Consider the following 13910-nt stretch of genomic DNA (forward strand, 5'->3'; position numbering starts at 1 on the left):
GATTTGCAGTTTTTCTATTCTTTGCCTCTTTTACAAGTGTTTGGCTTACTATTTCTTTCCTTCTGCTTTCTTTTGCTTTACTTTGTTGTTCTTTCTAGTCTTTTAGGTAAAATTTACTTAATTAATTTTTAACTTGTATTTTAGGTTTGGTGGTACCTGTGAAGGTTTGTTATATAGGCTACCTCATGTCTCGGGGGTTCATGTTAAGCCTAGTACCCAATAGTTATTTTTTCTGTCCCTCTCCCTCCTTCCACCCTCCACACTCAAATAGACACCAGTGTCTGCCCTTTTTTGTGTTCATGAGTTCTCATCATTCAACTCCCATTTATAAGTGAGAAGATGCGGTATTTGCTTTTCTGTTCCTGTGTTAGTTTGCTAAGGATAATAGCCACCAGCTCCATCCATGTTCCTGCAAAAGACAAGATCTCATTCTTTTTTATGGTTTCATAGCATTGCATGGTGCATATACAACAGATTTTCTTTATCCAGTCTGTCACTGATGGGCATTTAGGTTGATTCCATGTCTTTGCTATTCTGAATAGTGCTGCAGTAAACATACACGTGCATATGTTTTTATGATAGAATGACTTATATTCCTTTGGGCATATACTCAGTATTTGGGTTGCTGCATCAAATGGAAGTTCTTCTTTTAGTTCTTTGAGGGATCACCTTGCTGTTTTCCATAATGATTGAACTAATTTATACTCCTACCAATGCTGTGTAAATGTTCCCTTTACTCCACTGCCTCACCAGCCTCTGTCATCTGCCATTCTTACTAGTGTGAGATGGTATCTCATTGTGGTTTTGATTTACATTTCTCTATTGCTCAGTGATATTAAGCTTTTTCTCATATGATTGTTGGCTGCATGTATGTCTTCTTTTGCAAAGTGTCTGTTCATGTCCTTTGCTCACTTTTTAATGGGGTTATTTTTCTCTTGTAAATTTAAGTTCCTTATAGATGCTAGATATTAGACATTTGTCAGATGCATAGTTTGCAAATATTTTCTCCCATGCTGTAGGTTGTCTGTCTTATCTGTTGCTAGTTTCTTTTGCCATGCCGAAGCTCTTAAGTTTAATTAGGTCCCATTTATCAAGTTTTGTTTTAGTTGCGATTGCTTTTGGTGTCTTTGTCATGAAATCTTTGCACTTTCCTCTGTCCAGAATGGTATTGCCTAGGTTGTCTTCCAGGATTTTTATAGTTTTGGGTTTTACATTTAAATCTTTAATCCATCTTGAGTTGATTTTTGTATATGGCATAAGGAATAGGTCCAGTTTCAATCTTCTGCATATAGCTAGCCAGGTATCTCAGCACTGTTTATTGAATGAGTCTTTTCCCCATTGCTTGTTTTTGTCAGCTTTGTCAAAGATCAGATGGTTGTAGGTGTGCAGCCTTATTGCCTGGCTCTCTATTCTGTTCCTTTGGTCTATGTGCTTGTTTTGGTACCAGTACCATGTGGTTTTGGTTACTGTAGCATTGTAGTATAGTTTGAAGTTGGGTAGCATGATGTCTCCAGTTTTGCTCTTTTGGTTTAGGATTGCCTTGGCTATTCAAGTTCTTTTTTGTTCCATATGAATTTTAAAATAGTTTTTTCTAGTTCAGTGAAGAATGTCATTGGTAGTTTAATAGGAATGACACAGAATTTGTAAATTGCTTTGGCCTGTATGGCCATTTTAAAGGTATTGATTCTTCCTATCCATGAGCATGAGATGATTTTCTGTTTGTTTGCATCTTCTTTGATTCCTTTGAGCAGTATTTTGTACTTTGCATTGTAGAAATATTTTGTCTCACTGGTTAGCTGTATTCCTCAGTATTTTATTCTTTTTGTGGCAATTGTGAATAAGATTGCCTTTCTGCTTTGGTTCTTAGCTTGGCTGTTGTTGGTGTATAGGAATGCTAGTGGTTTTTGAACATTGATTTTGTATCCTGAAACTTTGTTGAAGTTGTTTAACAGCTTAAGGAATTTTGGGGCTGAGACTATGGATCATGTTGTCTGCAAACAGGGTTAGTTTGATTTTCTCTTTTCCTATTTGGATCCTATTTATATCTTTCTCTTGCCTGATTGCTCTGGCTAGGACTTCCAATACTGTGTTGAAAAGGAGTGTGAGAGTAGCATCCTTGTCTTGTGCTGGTTTTTAAGAATGCTTCCAGCTTTTGCCCATTCAGTATGATGTTGGCTTTGGGTTTCTCATAGATGGCTCAATTATTTTGAGATATGTTCCTTCAATACCTATTTTATTGAGAGTTTTTAGCATGAAGAGGTGTTGAATTTTATCAAAAACATTTTTGGCATCTATTGAAATAATTATGTGGCTTTTGTCTTTAGTTTTATTTATTTAATGAATGACATTTATTGATTTGCATCTGTTGCACCAACCTTTCATCCTGAGGATGAAGCCTACTTGATCATGGTGGATTAATTTTTTGATGTACTGCTGGATTCGGTGCAAGTATTTTGCTGAGGATTTTTGCATTGATGTTCATCAAAGATACTGGCCTGATGTTTACTCTGCCAGGTGTAAACATCTCTGCCAGGTTTTGGTATCAGGATGATGCTGGCCTCATAGAATGAGTTGGGAGAGGAGTCTCTCCTCCTCAGGTTTTGAAATAATTTCAGTAGAAATTCCACCAGCTTTTCTCTGTAAACTGGTAGAATTTGGCTATGAGTCTATCAGATCCTGGGCTTTTTTTTGTTGGTAGGCTATTTATTACCGATTCTATTTCAGAGCTCATTACTGGTCCATTTAGGGAATCAGTTTCTTCCTGGTTCAGTCTTAGGAGGGTATACGTGTCCAGGAATTTATTTATATCTTCCAGGTTTTCTAGTTTGTGTTCATAGAGGTGTTTGTAGTAGTTTTTGATGGTTATTTTTCTTTCTGTGGAATCAGTGGTAACATCCTCTTTGTTATTTCTGTTTATTTGAATCTTCTCTCTTTTCCTATTAGTCTAGCTAGTGGCCTATCTATCTTATTGATTTTTTCAAATACCCGACTCCTGGATTTATTAATCTTTTGAATGACTTCTCATGTCTCAATTTCTTTGGGTTCAGCTCTGATATTTTTTATTTCTTGTCTTCTGCTACCTTTGGAGTTAATTTGTTTTTCCTTCTCTAATTCTTTCAGGCATGATGTTAGATCGTTAATTTGAGATCTTTCTAGCTTTTTGATGCAGGCATTTAGTGCTATGAATTTCCCTTTTAACACTGCTTTAGTTGTGTCCCAAAGATTCTGGTATGTTGTATCTTTGTTCTCATTATTTTCAAAGAACCTCTTGATTTCTGCCTTACTTTCATTATTTACCCAAAAGTCATTCAGGAGCATGTTGTTTAATTTCCAAGTAATTGGATGGTTTTGAGCAATTTTCTTAGTTTTGACTTCTATTTGTATTGCACTGTGGTCCAAGAGTGTGTTGGTATGATTTTGATTCTTTTTAATTTTCTGAGGATTGTTTTATGTCCAATTACATAGTTGATTTTAGAGTATGTGCTATGTTGTGAAAAGAAGAATGCACATTTTGTTGTTTTAGGGTGGGAAGATCTGTAGAGGTCTACCAGAACCATTTGGTCCAATGTTGAGTTCAGATCCTGAATGTCTTTGTTAATTTTCTGCCTCAATGATCTGTCTAATACTGTTAGTGGAGTGTTGAGGTCTCCTACTATTATTGTGTAGAAGTCTATGTCTCTTTGTAGGTCTCTAAGAATTTGCTTTATGAATCTGGGTACTCCTGTGTTAGGTGCATATGTATTTAGGATAGTTAGGTCTTGTTGAATTGAACCCTTTACCATTAGGTAATACCCTTCTTTGTCTTTTTTGATCTTTGTTGGCTTAAAGCCTGTTTTGTCTGAAATTAGGATTACAATTCTTGCTTATTTCTGTTTTGCATTTGCTTAGTAAATTTTCCTCTATTTCTTTATTTTGAGTCTATGGGTGTCATTACGTGTGAGATGTGTCTCTTGAAGACAGTACACCATTGGGTCTAGCTTTTTTATCCTTAGCTGAAATTTAATTCACTTATTTTTAGGCTAAGGATTTTTTCTGACTGTTGCTTAAATGCATCCTCAAAATTCTGCTATATTCTTTTGTTGCATCAGTGCAGGGTATCTATATAACTTATTAGCATTCTTTTAAAAATTCTATAATTTTGTTTGCATATCCCTTCTATTGAAGAGTTGTTTAGTATTTTTAAATTCTAGATAAAATAATCTTTTTCTTACTTTATTAATATTTGTAGTTTTTACATTGTAATCAGAGAGTGTTCTTTATAATATTTCTATAATTTATTGATATTTTCTTTGTTACTTAACATGTCCTAAATTATGATTAATTTTCTGAATTCCCCATGCCCACTTGAGAAGATATGTTCTCTATTACCAGGTTTGATATATATCCATAAGCTCTACATTAGTAATTATGTTATTGAGGTTGTCTTATATCCTTACTTATGATGCCTATTTAATTTATCTTTTTTTTTTTTTTTTTTTTTTAAAGCAGAGTCTCGCTCTGTTGCCCAGACTGGAGTGCAATGGTGCAATCTTGGCTCACTGCAACCTCCGAGCCATTTTGTTGGGGTTACAGGCATGTACAACCACCCCCAGTTAATTTTTGTATTTTTAGTAGAGATGGGGTTTTGCCATATTGGCCAGGCTGATCTTGAACTCCTAACTTCTTGTGATCCCCCTGCCTCCACCTTTCAAAGTGCTGGGATTACAGGTATGAGCCTCCATACCTGACCTCCATTTATCTTATACTGAGAGCAACTCATTGAATGTTTTTTATTATTATTTATGTGTTTCCATTTATGTGTCCTTACATTTCTGAAATTTTTGCTTCAAAATATGTTGCTGTGTTATTTGGTGCATAGATAACTGTGACTATTATAACTTCATTGTGAATTGTGGCACTTATTAAAATGGGACCTTTCATTTATTTGCACAGCAAGCATTATCTCCTGAGAAGATGCAGGTGAATGAGGGGAGTGAGACTCAGTGCTGATCTTTGGATGTGAAGTCTATTAGTGAAGAATCACTACCCATATATTCCCTTAGATGTGGTAGTAGCATAGCTTTTTCATATTAAGTGTCCTGAAAACGTGGCATGAAGGTTTCAGCAAACATATCTTACAACATGAGGAGGACTCTAATCAGACAGGGGATACAAGTACAGAATCAATGACAACACATACTCAGTTTTAGTTCTTAGGAGGATTTTGGGTTTTTTTGTTTGTTTGTTTGTTTTTTAGCTTGAAGATTTTCTTTTAATATGATTTTTGTGGTTTTTTTTTTTTTTTTGTAATTGATCTACATTGTTAACTGATTGAGACTCCACTGTGATTCTCTCATTTACTTAAAAACTTTGCAGGGATGCCTGTAATTTTTAGTGTTATATGTCATGAAAAAAAGTGGTATATTGGTTGATGTAAGGAGGGACCAGAAATTATTTCAACTATTCCAAATACTGAATGAAAAAATAATAATTGGTTTATGCTGTTTTAAAAATAACAAGTACTGATAAGTCCGCCATGACATTTAACCTTAAAAATTACTTTAAATATATTATTTTATTTGTATAAAGAAAATACAAACGACTGATAAATACCAAAAAGATTCCAAAGCAGCTTAACCTAAAATGCCCAAAGAGCTCCTGACTTGCAATGCTGAAATCTCAATGTTTTTATAGTTACTGGGCTAACTAATGTGATTATTGAGTTTACAGATTTAAAAACAGTCACTGAAAAGTTAAAGCATCTACTGTTTTTATGAATCCAAACTTATGTTGCCTCAGAAATCCCTGGGTAGTAACACCAAAGTAAAGAGGCCAGTTTGGACATTGGTGAGTCACAATGATTAGAGAAAAGGGATCAGTTTGCAAACAGTCATAAAAAGAAACGGTCATTGAAATAATTACTTATTAGCATATTTACTCTCCAAAAAGTAATTTTATGTGAGTTGAATGTTTCAGCTTTACCTTACTTACGGCCAGATTTAATATCATGTGGCTTTCTATTTACTACAGATATGTGGAACTGTAACCAAATATATTATTCTCTAAAACTTTCTCTTGTTGATTGCAAAATACAGATCTATAAACACAACCCATAAAAAACTGACCTTATTTGTCTCATTTAATTTGTCTACTTTGTCTGACATCAGTATCACTATACCTGCTTTCTAATTTTTTCCATTTGCTGCCTATTTTTTTTCTTTTTTTTTCTTTTTCTTCCTTTTTTTTTTTTTTTTTCTGAGACGTGGTCTTGCTCTATCGCCCAGGCTGGAGTACAGTGGCAGCACAATCTAGACTCACTGCGAGCTCAGCCTCCCAGGTTCAAGCGATTCTCCTGCCTCAGCCTCCAGAGTAGTTGGGATTACAGGCATGCACCACCACGCCTGGCTAACTTTTGTATTTTTAGTAGAGACGGGGTTTCACCGTGTTAGCCAGGATGGTCTTAGTCTCCTGACCTAGTGATCCGCCAGCCTTGGCCTCCCAAAGTGTTGGGATTACAGGCGTGAGCCGCTGCACCCAGCCCACTCGGCATTTTTTTCCAAATTATTTTGTTTCCAAATTATTTTGTTTCCAAATTATTTTGTTTTAGGTTTTTAAAAAATAATCAGTATATAGTTGAACCTCATATTTTCAGTCATGATGGAAATATTTTTAATAGGTGAATTAAGTCTATTCACATTTTTTAATAAGACTAATATGTTTGGTGTAAACTTTGCATTATTTTTACATTGTCAAAACTTACAACACATGCTATATTGAATATATTATATAATATCTTATTCTTTCACTCTTGTTTCCTCTTTTGTCTTATATCTATAATTAAAATAGATTTAAAATTTGCCACTGATAAAGTTTCCTCATTAATTTCTTGTTGGATGAATTTCATCTTCACGTAGGTTTCTCCAAAGGGTACATGGGTACAAAATTTTCTGAGCTCCTCCAAGTTTAAAATTGTTTTATTCTATAGCTTTGATACTTGACAGGTATTTTGTTTTGGGGGATTTTTGTTTAGTTTTGTTTTGGTTGTTTTATTCACCAGCTCTAGAAAACAAGAAACGGATGACAACATTTAGAGAATTTTTTTTTTCTGATAGTGGTTTTGGGTGTCAGTTTTAGTCTGGATACTCTCTCTCTTATTCAGTCTTTTGAAATAGTAAATTAGACACGCACTGGATGAACATTTGGCCAGATAACAAATGGGAAAATAGTGTTTTCCCAAAATTACATTTGCCTAAAATAAAATATGAAGTCAAATATCATCATCATGAAATAAAATAAAAGCATACAAAAATTATTCTGAAATTTTGTTTAAAAGTTTAATTATAATTATGAATGTTGCTGTTGAAATTTCTAAGTTAAATGTTTAAAGTTTGAATTACAGTGCAAAAATAGTATTTTCTCAGAATAGTGAGCTATTTTATTGCTCTTGCAGTCATTATCTGAGCATTTGTGATATTAAGTAGAACTTTTTCATTTATGATCAGTGGGGAAATAAGACACTTTTGAAGTACTGAATTTTTTTCTAACATTCTTCCTTTATTCGCATTTAATATTCTTTATTTTGTCAATATGGAATGTATAAAGGATGTTGTTCTTTTCTGCTTAACATACCTTGAGATGACTAAGTTAACATTGTGCTTTTAACCTGCTCTCATAGCATAGAAAAAATTAATAAATTACATATTTTTCTTTAGTGAATCATGATCTACATGGGATTAAATAACTAAATATTAAATATAGTTTTAAAAGGTTATTTTGTTTCATGTTAATTTTATTTTATAAATGCTTATACCTAAACATTTTTCAAAAGATAAAATTATGATCTATTATATGCCTAACTGGGAAGGTGTATGTTATGCTAACTTATTATTGAAACTTTTATAAATGTGCTGCCTTAAAAAGCATATAATGGGCTCCGTGTGGTGGCTCACACCAGTAATCACAGCACTTTGGGAGGCCAAGGTGGGTGGATTGCTTGAGGTCAGGAGTTTGAGACCAGACTGACCATCAAAGTGAAACTCCATCTCTACTAAAATACAAAAATTAGCCAGGTGTGGTGGTGGACACCTGTAATCCCAGCTACTCAGGAAGCTGAGGCTGGAGAATTGCTTGAACCCAGGAGGTGGAGGTCGCAGTGAGCCAAGATCGTGCCACTGCACTCCAGCCTAGGTGACAGAGCAAGGCTCTATCTCGAAAAAAAAAAAAAAAAAAAGCAGCATATTATGCTCTAAGTTTATCTAATTAATATATTATTTTAATACTAGTATTAACTGGAAATATATTTTCTTATTTTTTAGCTAACTGGAAATTCTTAGCTATTGTGTTCATGAAATTAATAGCTTTCATAATCATTACAATTATTAAAACATTTTTCTCTTTCAATCAGTCACATATATATCTGTTTCAAACAGAGTAGAATTTCAACATATAAAGCACACAAGAAGATCATTAAAGGTTATACTTAGAATTCTTACCCGATTTTGCATGTGAATATGCATTGTTCATATTACTAATATTGTTGTGCTGACTTCATATGATAAGAACCTATGAGATCAAATACTAAAGTTTAGGAATTGCAGGACTGATGTTGAAGAAGAAAAAAGCTGTAACTGAATAGCTGATTAGGTTGAGAACATCAAGGCTAGAACCAACTTTATACATCTTTAAAATACATTATTTCGACTTAACTATTTCTTTGAGTGCTCATAACTTTGGGATTTTCTATATATTTATACTTTTTATTTCTTTTTCTCTAAATTACATATTCATGTCTCATTTTTTGAGTGACAGCACTCAAGATACACATAGAGATCTCTGGAGACTGGAATAAGCATCTGTCTTTCAATCTCTGGTATAACTCTGTAGACAGTGCTAATTGAATCTGGTAAAGAGGGCTGTGATAGAAAAAGCAATTCTGCTAATGGATTAGACATTAGAAAGCTCTGGATCAAAGAATTCTTGTATCATTAAAATGCCAGGGAAAAAGTACTGTGGTTTCTTGAGACAAGTGCCCAGGTTAATTTCTTAAGGATTTGCATTTTGGGGTGGATTTACAAGTTAGCTATTTGAGGTTAAGGTTATCCCTGCATCATTAAAAGAAAAGAACAAGCCCTTGTCTGATAAACCTAAAAACTTGAATTTGATGAATAGAGATGCATAAGATGTTATGCTCTTTGGGATTCTGAAAACCCGATGTAAGTCAGTGTCTATCTGATCACCAGCAATCAGTGGCGGGCAGTGGAAATGCCCTGGGTATAAGGTATTTCTAACCCCTTCTCCCCAACACACACACACACACACACACACAATACACACATAACACACACACACACACAAATACCACACACATAACAAACACATACAAAATACACACACAACACACATTGACAACACACACACAAAAAACATACCACACACATAAACACATACAAAATACACACACAACACACATTCACAACACACACACAACACACAAAACACACACATACCACAAACACCACAATCACAACACACACACCACACACACAAAAAACACACACCACACACACACAACACATACACACAAAACACACACAACACACACAAAACACACACTACACACCACACATACAACACACAACATGCACACACACAACACACAGCTATACCACTGTGTGTTGTTGAAGATAACAGGGTGAACACACACATGCACAACACATACACGCACACACACACAACACACAACATGCACACACACAACACACACACAACACAACACACACACGCACACAACACACAGCTATACCACTTGCCATGATTCCGGCACTGTGGTTCATATAGGTATATAACAAAACAGTGGAGCATATTCCTTGATAAATACCATAAATTCTTTCAGAGCTGAGACTAAAATAGGTGGCTTTGCCTGCCATAGTTAGTAATGTGCTTATTTGGGATATTTGAGAGTGTTGTCTTTTCTCCAGTCGGGTTTTTGAAAACACCTTAGACAAGGAATTCAAATTCAAGAAACGAAGAACTTACTTGGAAGGGAACTAGGTTGAGAAGTTGAGAGACAGGAAGATGGATCTACTTTCATAATTACTGTGCCGGCAGGAGGAATTAGAAGCACCTCTCCACCACATCCCAGTTGGGAACCACTGACGGGAATAATTCCGTTGGAGGTAGCACTTTCCTGAGGTGCAGAGAAAAGCAGTCATGCAAGACCACACCAGTTCACTTGTCATAATGACAGCCCAAACAGGCTTGCTGGATTTGATTTTTTTAAAAAGTGTCCAGTAAAATTTGGATTTCAGATAAACAGCGAATAATTTTTTAGCATAAATACGTATGCACTTTGACATCCTGCTAGTAAGGATAAAAAATAAATAAAATAAATAAATACACATGTTCCAAGCAAATATTTCTGTTATCCCTGGATCATTCAAGGGAAATACAGCATGGGGCATGCTTATGTTAAGAAATTAATCATTGCTCATATAAAATTCAAATTTAACCATATTTCCTGTATTTTATCTGGCAACCCTAAGCCCAAAATCCCTTTCCCTACTCGTCCTCCATGTAAAAAAGAAAGAATAAAAAAAGAAAGAAGACTCTTTCATTCAATAAGAGGAACATGGTGACTCTACAGGTAGGTTTAGGTTTCTATAACTGAAAGAAATATTATTTTATTAATAAGGATTCAGCCTGCATACTTTCTGAAAAAAATACATGTGCTTGAAAATTATTGTCCTTTAGAATATTTAAAAAATGCCATCCCCATCAAGCTACCAATGAGTTTATTCACAGAATTGGAAAAAACTGCTTTAAAGTTCATATGGAACCAAAAAAGAGCCCACATCTCCAAGACAATCCTAAGTCAAAAGAACAAAGCTGGAGGCATCACGCTACCTGACTTCAAACTATACTACAAGGCTACAGTAACCAAAACAGCATGGTACTGGTACCAAAACAGAGATATAGACCAATGGAACAGAACAGAGTCCTCAGAAATAATACCACACATCTACAGCCATCTGATCTTTGACAAACCTGAGAGAAACAAGAAATGGGGAAAGGATTCCCTATTTAATAAATGGTGCTGGGAAAATTGGCTAGCCATAAGTAGAAAGCTGAAACTGGATCCTTTCCTTACTCCTTATACGAAAATTAATTCAAGATGGATTAGAGACTTAAATGTTAGACCTAATACCATAAAAATCCTAGAGGAAAACCTAGGTAGTACCATTCAGGACATAGGCATGGGCAAAGACTTCATGTCTAAAACACCAAAAGCAACGGCAGCAAAAGCCAAAATTGACAAATGGGATCTCATTAAACTAAAGAGCTTCTGCACAGCAAAAGAAACTACCATCAGAGTGAACAGGCAACCTACAGAATGGCAGAAAATTTTTGCAATCTACTCATCTGACAAAGGGCTAATATCCAGAACCTACAAAGAACTCAAACAAATTTACAAGAAAAAAACAAACAACCCCATCAAAAAGTGGGCAAAGGATATGAATAGACATTTCTCAAAAGAAGACATTCATACAGCCAACAAACACATGAAAAAATGCTCATCATCACTGGCCATCAGAGAAATGCAAATCAAAACCACAATGAGATACCATCTCACACCAGTTAGAATGGCGATCATTAAAAAGTCAGGAAACAACAGGTGCTGGAGAGGATGTGGAGAAATAGGAACACTTTTACACTGTTGGTGGGATTGTAAACTAGTTCAACCATTACGGAAAACAGTATGGTGATTCCTCAAGGATCTAGAACTAGATGTACCATATGACCCAGCCATCCCATTACTGGGGATATACCCAAAAGATTATAAATTATGCTGCTATAAAGACACATGCACACGTATGTTTATTGCAGCACTATTCACAATAGCAAAGACTTGGAATCAACCCAAATGTCCATCAGTGACAGATTGGATTAAGAAAATGTGGCACATATACACCATGGAATACTATGCAGCCATAAAAAAAGGATGAGTTTGTGTCCTTTGTAGGGACATGGATGCAGCTGGAATCCATCATTCTTAGCAAACTATCACAAGAACAGAAAACCAAACACCGCATGTTCTCACTCATAGGTGGGAACTGAACAATGAGATCACTTGGACTCGGGAAGGGGAACATCACACACCGGGGCCTATCATGGGGAGGGGGGAGGGGGGAGGGATTGCATTGGGAGTTATACCTGATGTAAATGACGAGTTGATGGGTGCAGCACACCAACAAGGCACAAGTATACATATGTAACAAACCTGCACGTTATGCACATGTACCCTACAACTTACAGTATAATAATAATAAATAAATTAAAAAAATAAATAAATAAATACAGATTTTGACAACTGAAATATATAGATACATATATAGAAAATTTTAATACTCTGCTGCTCACTGTCCTCCTATTCCATATCCTCAAGGTGATCGATATTCATTGTTAATGTGTGCTCATGCATATTTTTGCTATGCTCATACGTTTACATACTTATGTGTAATTCCTTTTTCATGGAATTATATTACTCTGCAACCTGAGTAATGTGCTTATTATAAGGCCATCTGGTTAAAGGAACTGGAAGATTACAGTTCTACTGCTGGCAATAGCACATTAAGCATCCTTATGCTAACGTTCTCAGCCTTGACCGCAAACAGAAATTCAGTGTCTGCTAGGATTCCCATTCCTCCTGGTATCACAGTCCTTCAACCCCATACCATCTAATATAGTGGATGCTAGCCACATGTAGTTGACGAACACTGGAAATGTGGGCTATCCAAATGAAGATGTAAGTGTACAATATACACCAAATTTAGAAGCCTTCGTTGTAAAATAAAGAACTTTAAATCTCACATTAATAATTTTATGTTGATTACCCATTGAGATAATGGTACTTGGGATATATTGGGTTAGATTAAAATGTATTATTAGAAATAATTTCATTTATTTCTTCTTACATTTTAAAATAAGATTACTAGAAAAATGTAAATTATATATGCAATTTGCATTATATTTCTATTGGCAGCACTGTTCTAACCCAAAGGCCTGCAGAATGACGTGAGTTCACCTCAGAGGTACACGAGATGATTCCTTGGGAGTCTGGAAAGAAAATATAACTTCTTTTCTTACTTATTATTTTTATCTTATCAATTTTTAATTTATATTTTTGTGTCTGTTTCATAATGTACATAGTATATCGTCATGGTACTAAGTGTATATATTATTAAAATATTAACATGCATTTATTTGCAGATGTATTAAAAACATTTTTACTGATAGAAGTGTGTGACACAAAATTAAAGCATGTGGTGACCTTGCTTTGCAGGGGTGAGCAGAGGGTATGTTCTCCTGCCTCTCTTACATATTGTTCCCCTTGGTATCTGACCCACCTTTCACACCTTTGTGCTGACTTTATTCATTCTCTTTCCTGAAACATGTCCAAAGGCATCCCAGGGAGGATAAATGAAGCTCTAAGCTTTGCCTTCCTGCTTTCTGGATCTTAGGGTTTGGTGTCCTTGCTCCTTGGGTGCCTAGAACATCCCATCTGGCAAGGTCGGGCTGCACCTGCCTTCCCGATGCACCTTCCTCCCAGAGAGCCTGGTGCCCACCCCAGTGCTCCTCATTCTCCCTCTCACTCTTCTCCAGCACCTCCAGCCTCCCCTCCCCACCAGGTGCGCTGGGCTGCAGAGATTACAAAGGAGAATCAGGTTTGCACTACTTTGATCCTAACAGATAATGAGAAGAAAGAGAAAGAAAAAGCGAGATGAGAGGATAGATTGATTCCAGGGGCTTCGACCATGGGATGATTCGCTCTCAAATCAATTCCCATTGAATTGAAACCAACACTCTCTCAACCGAGGTTATTGGTATTAGAAAGGAGTTATGGGAGGTGGCTAAACCTATAATACTTTCTTCAA

At 35.5% G+C, this 13910-nt stretch overlaps 2 long non-coding RNA genes across 3 annotated transcripts in view; one reads left to right on the forward strand and one right to left on the reverse strand.

Moving 5' to 3' along the window:
- LOC110740986 overlaps positions 1 to 13910 on the reverse strand; it is a 118971-nt gene that overhangs the window by 22617 nt on the left and 82444 nt on the right. The window contains exons 3-4 of one of the 2 annotated variants that reach the window (XR_002516434.2): positions 10015 to 10165; positions 8472 to 8541 (exon numbers count right to left, since the gene is read on the reverse strand). This is a non-coding gene — a long non-coding RNA (uncharacterized LOC110740986). The remainder of the gene's footprint in view (positions 1 to 8471; positions 8542 to 10014; positions 10166 to 13910) is intronic. The other variant, XR_002516435.2, reaches the window with a different exon arrangement.
- LOC103876513 overlaps positions 1 to 13910 on the forward strand; it is a 47331-nt gene that overhangs the window by 10449 nt on the left and 22972 nt on the right. The gene's annotated exons all lie outside the window — the stretch shown is intronic.

Source organism: Papio anubis, chromosome 10, assembly GCF_008728515.1.
Source record: "Papio anubis isolate 15944 chromosome 10, Panubis1.0, whole genome shotgun sequence".
NCBI lineage: Eukaryota > Metazoa > Chordata > Mammalia > Primates > Cercopithecidae > Papio > Papio anubis.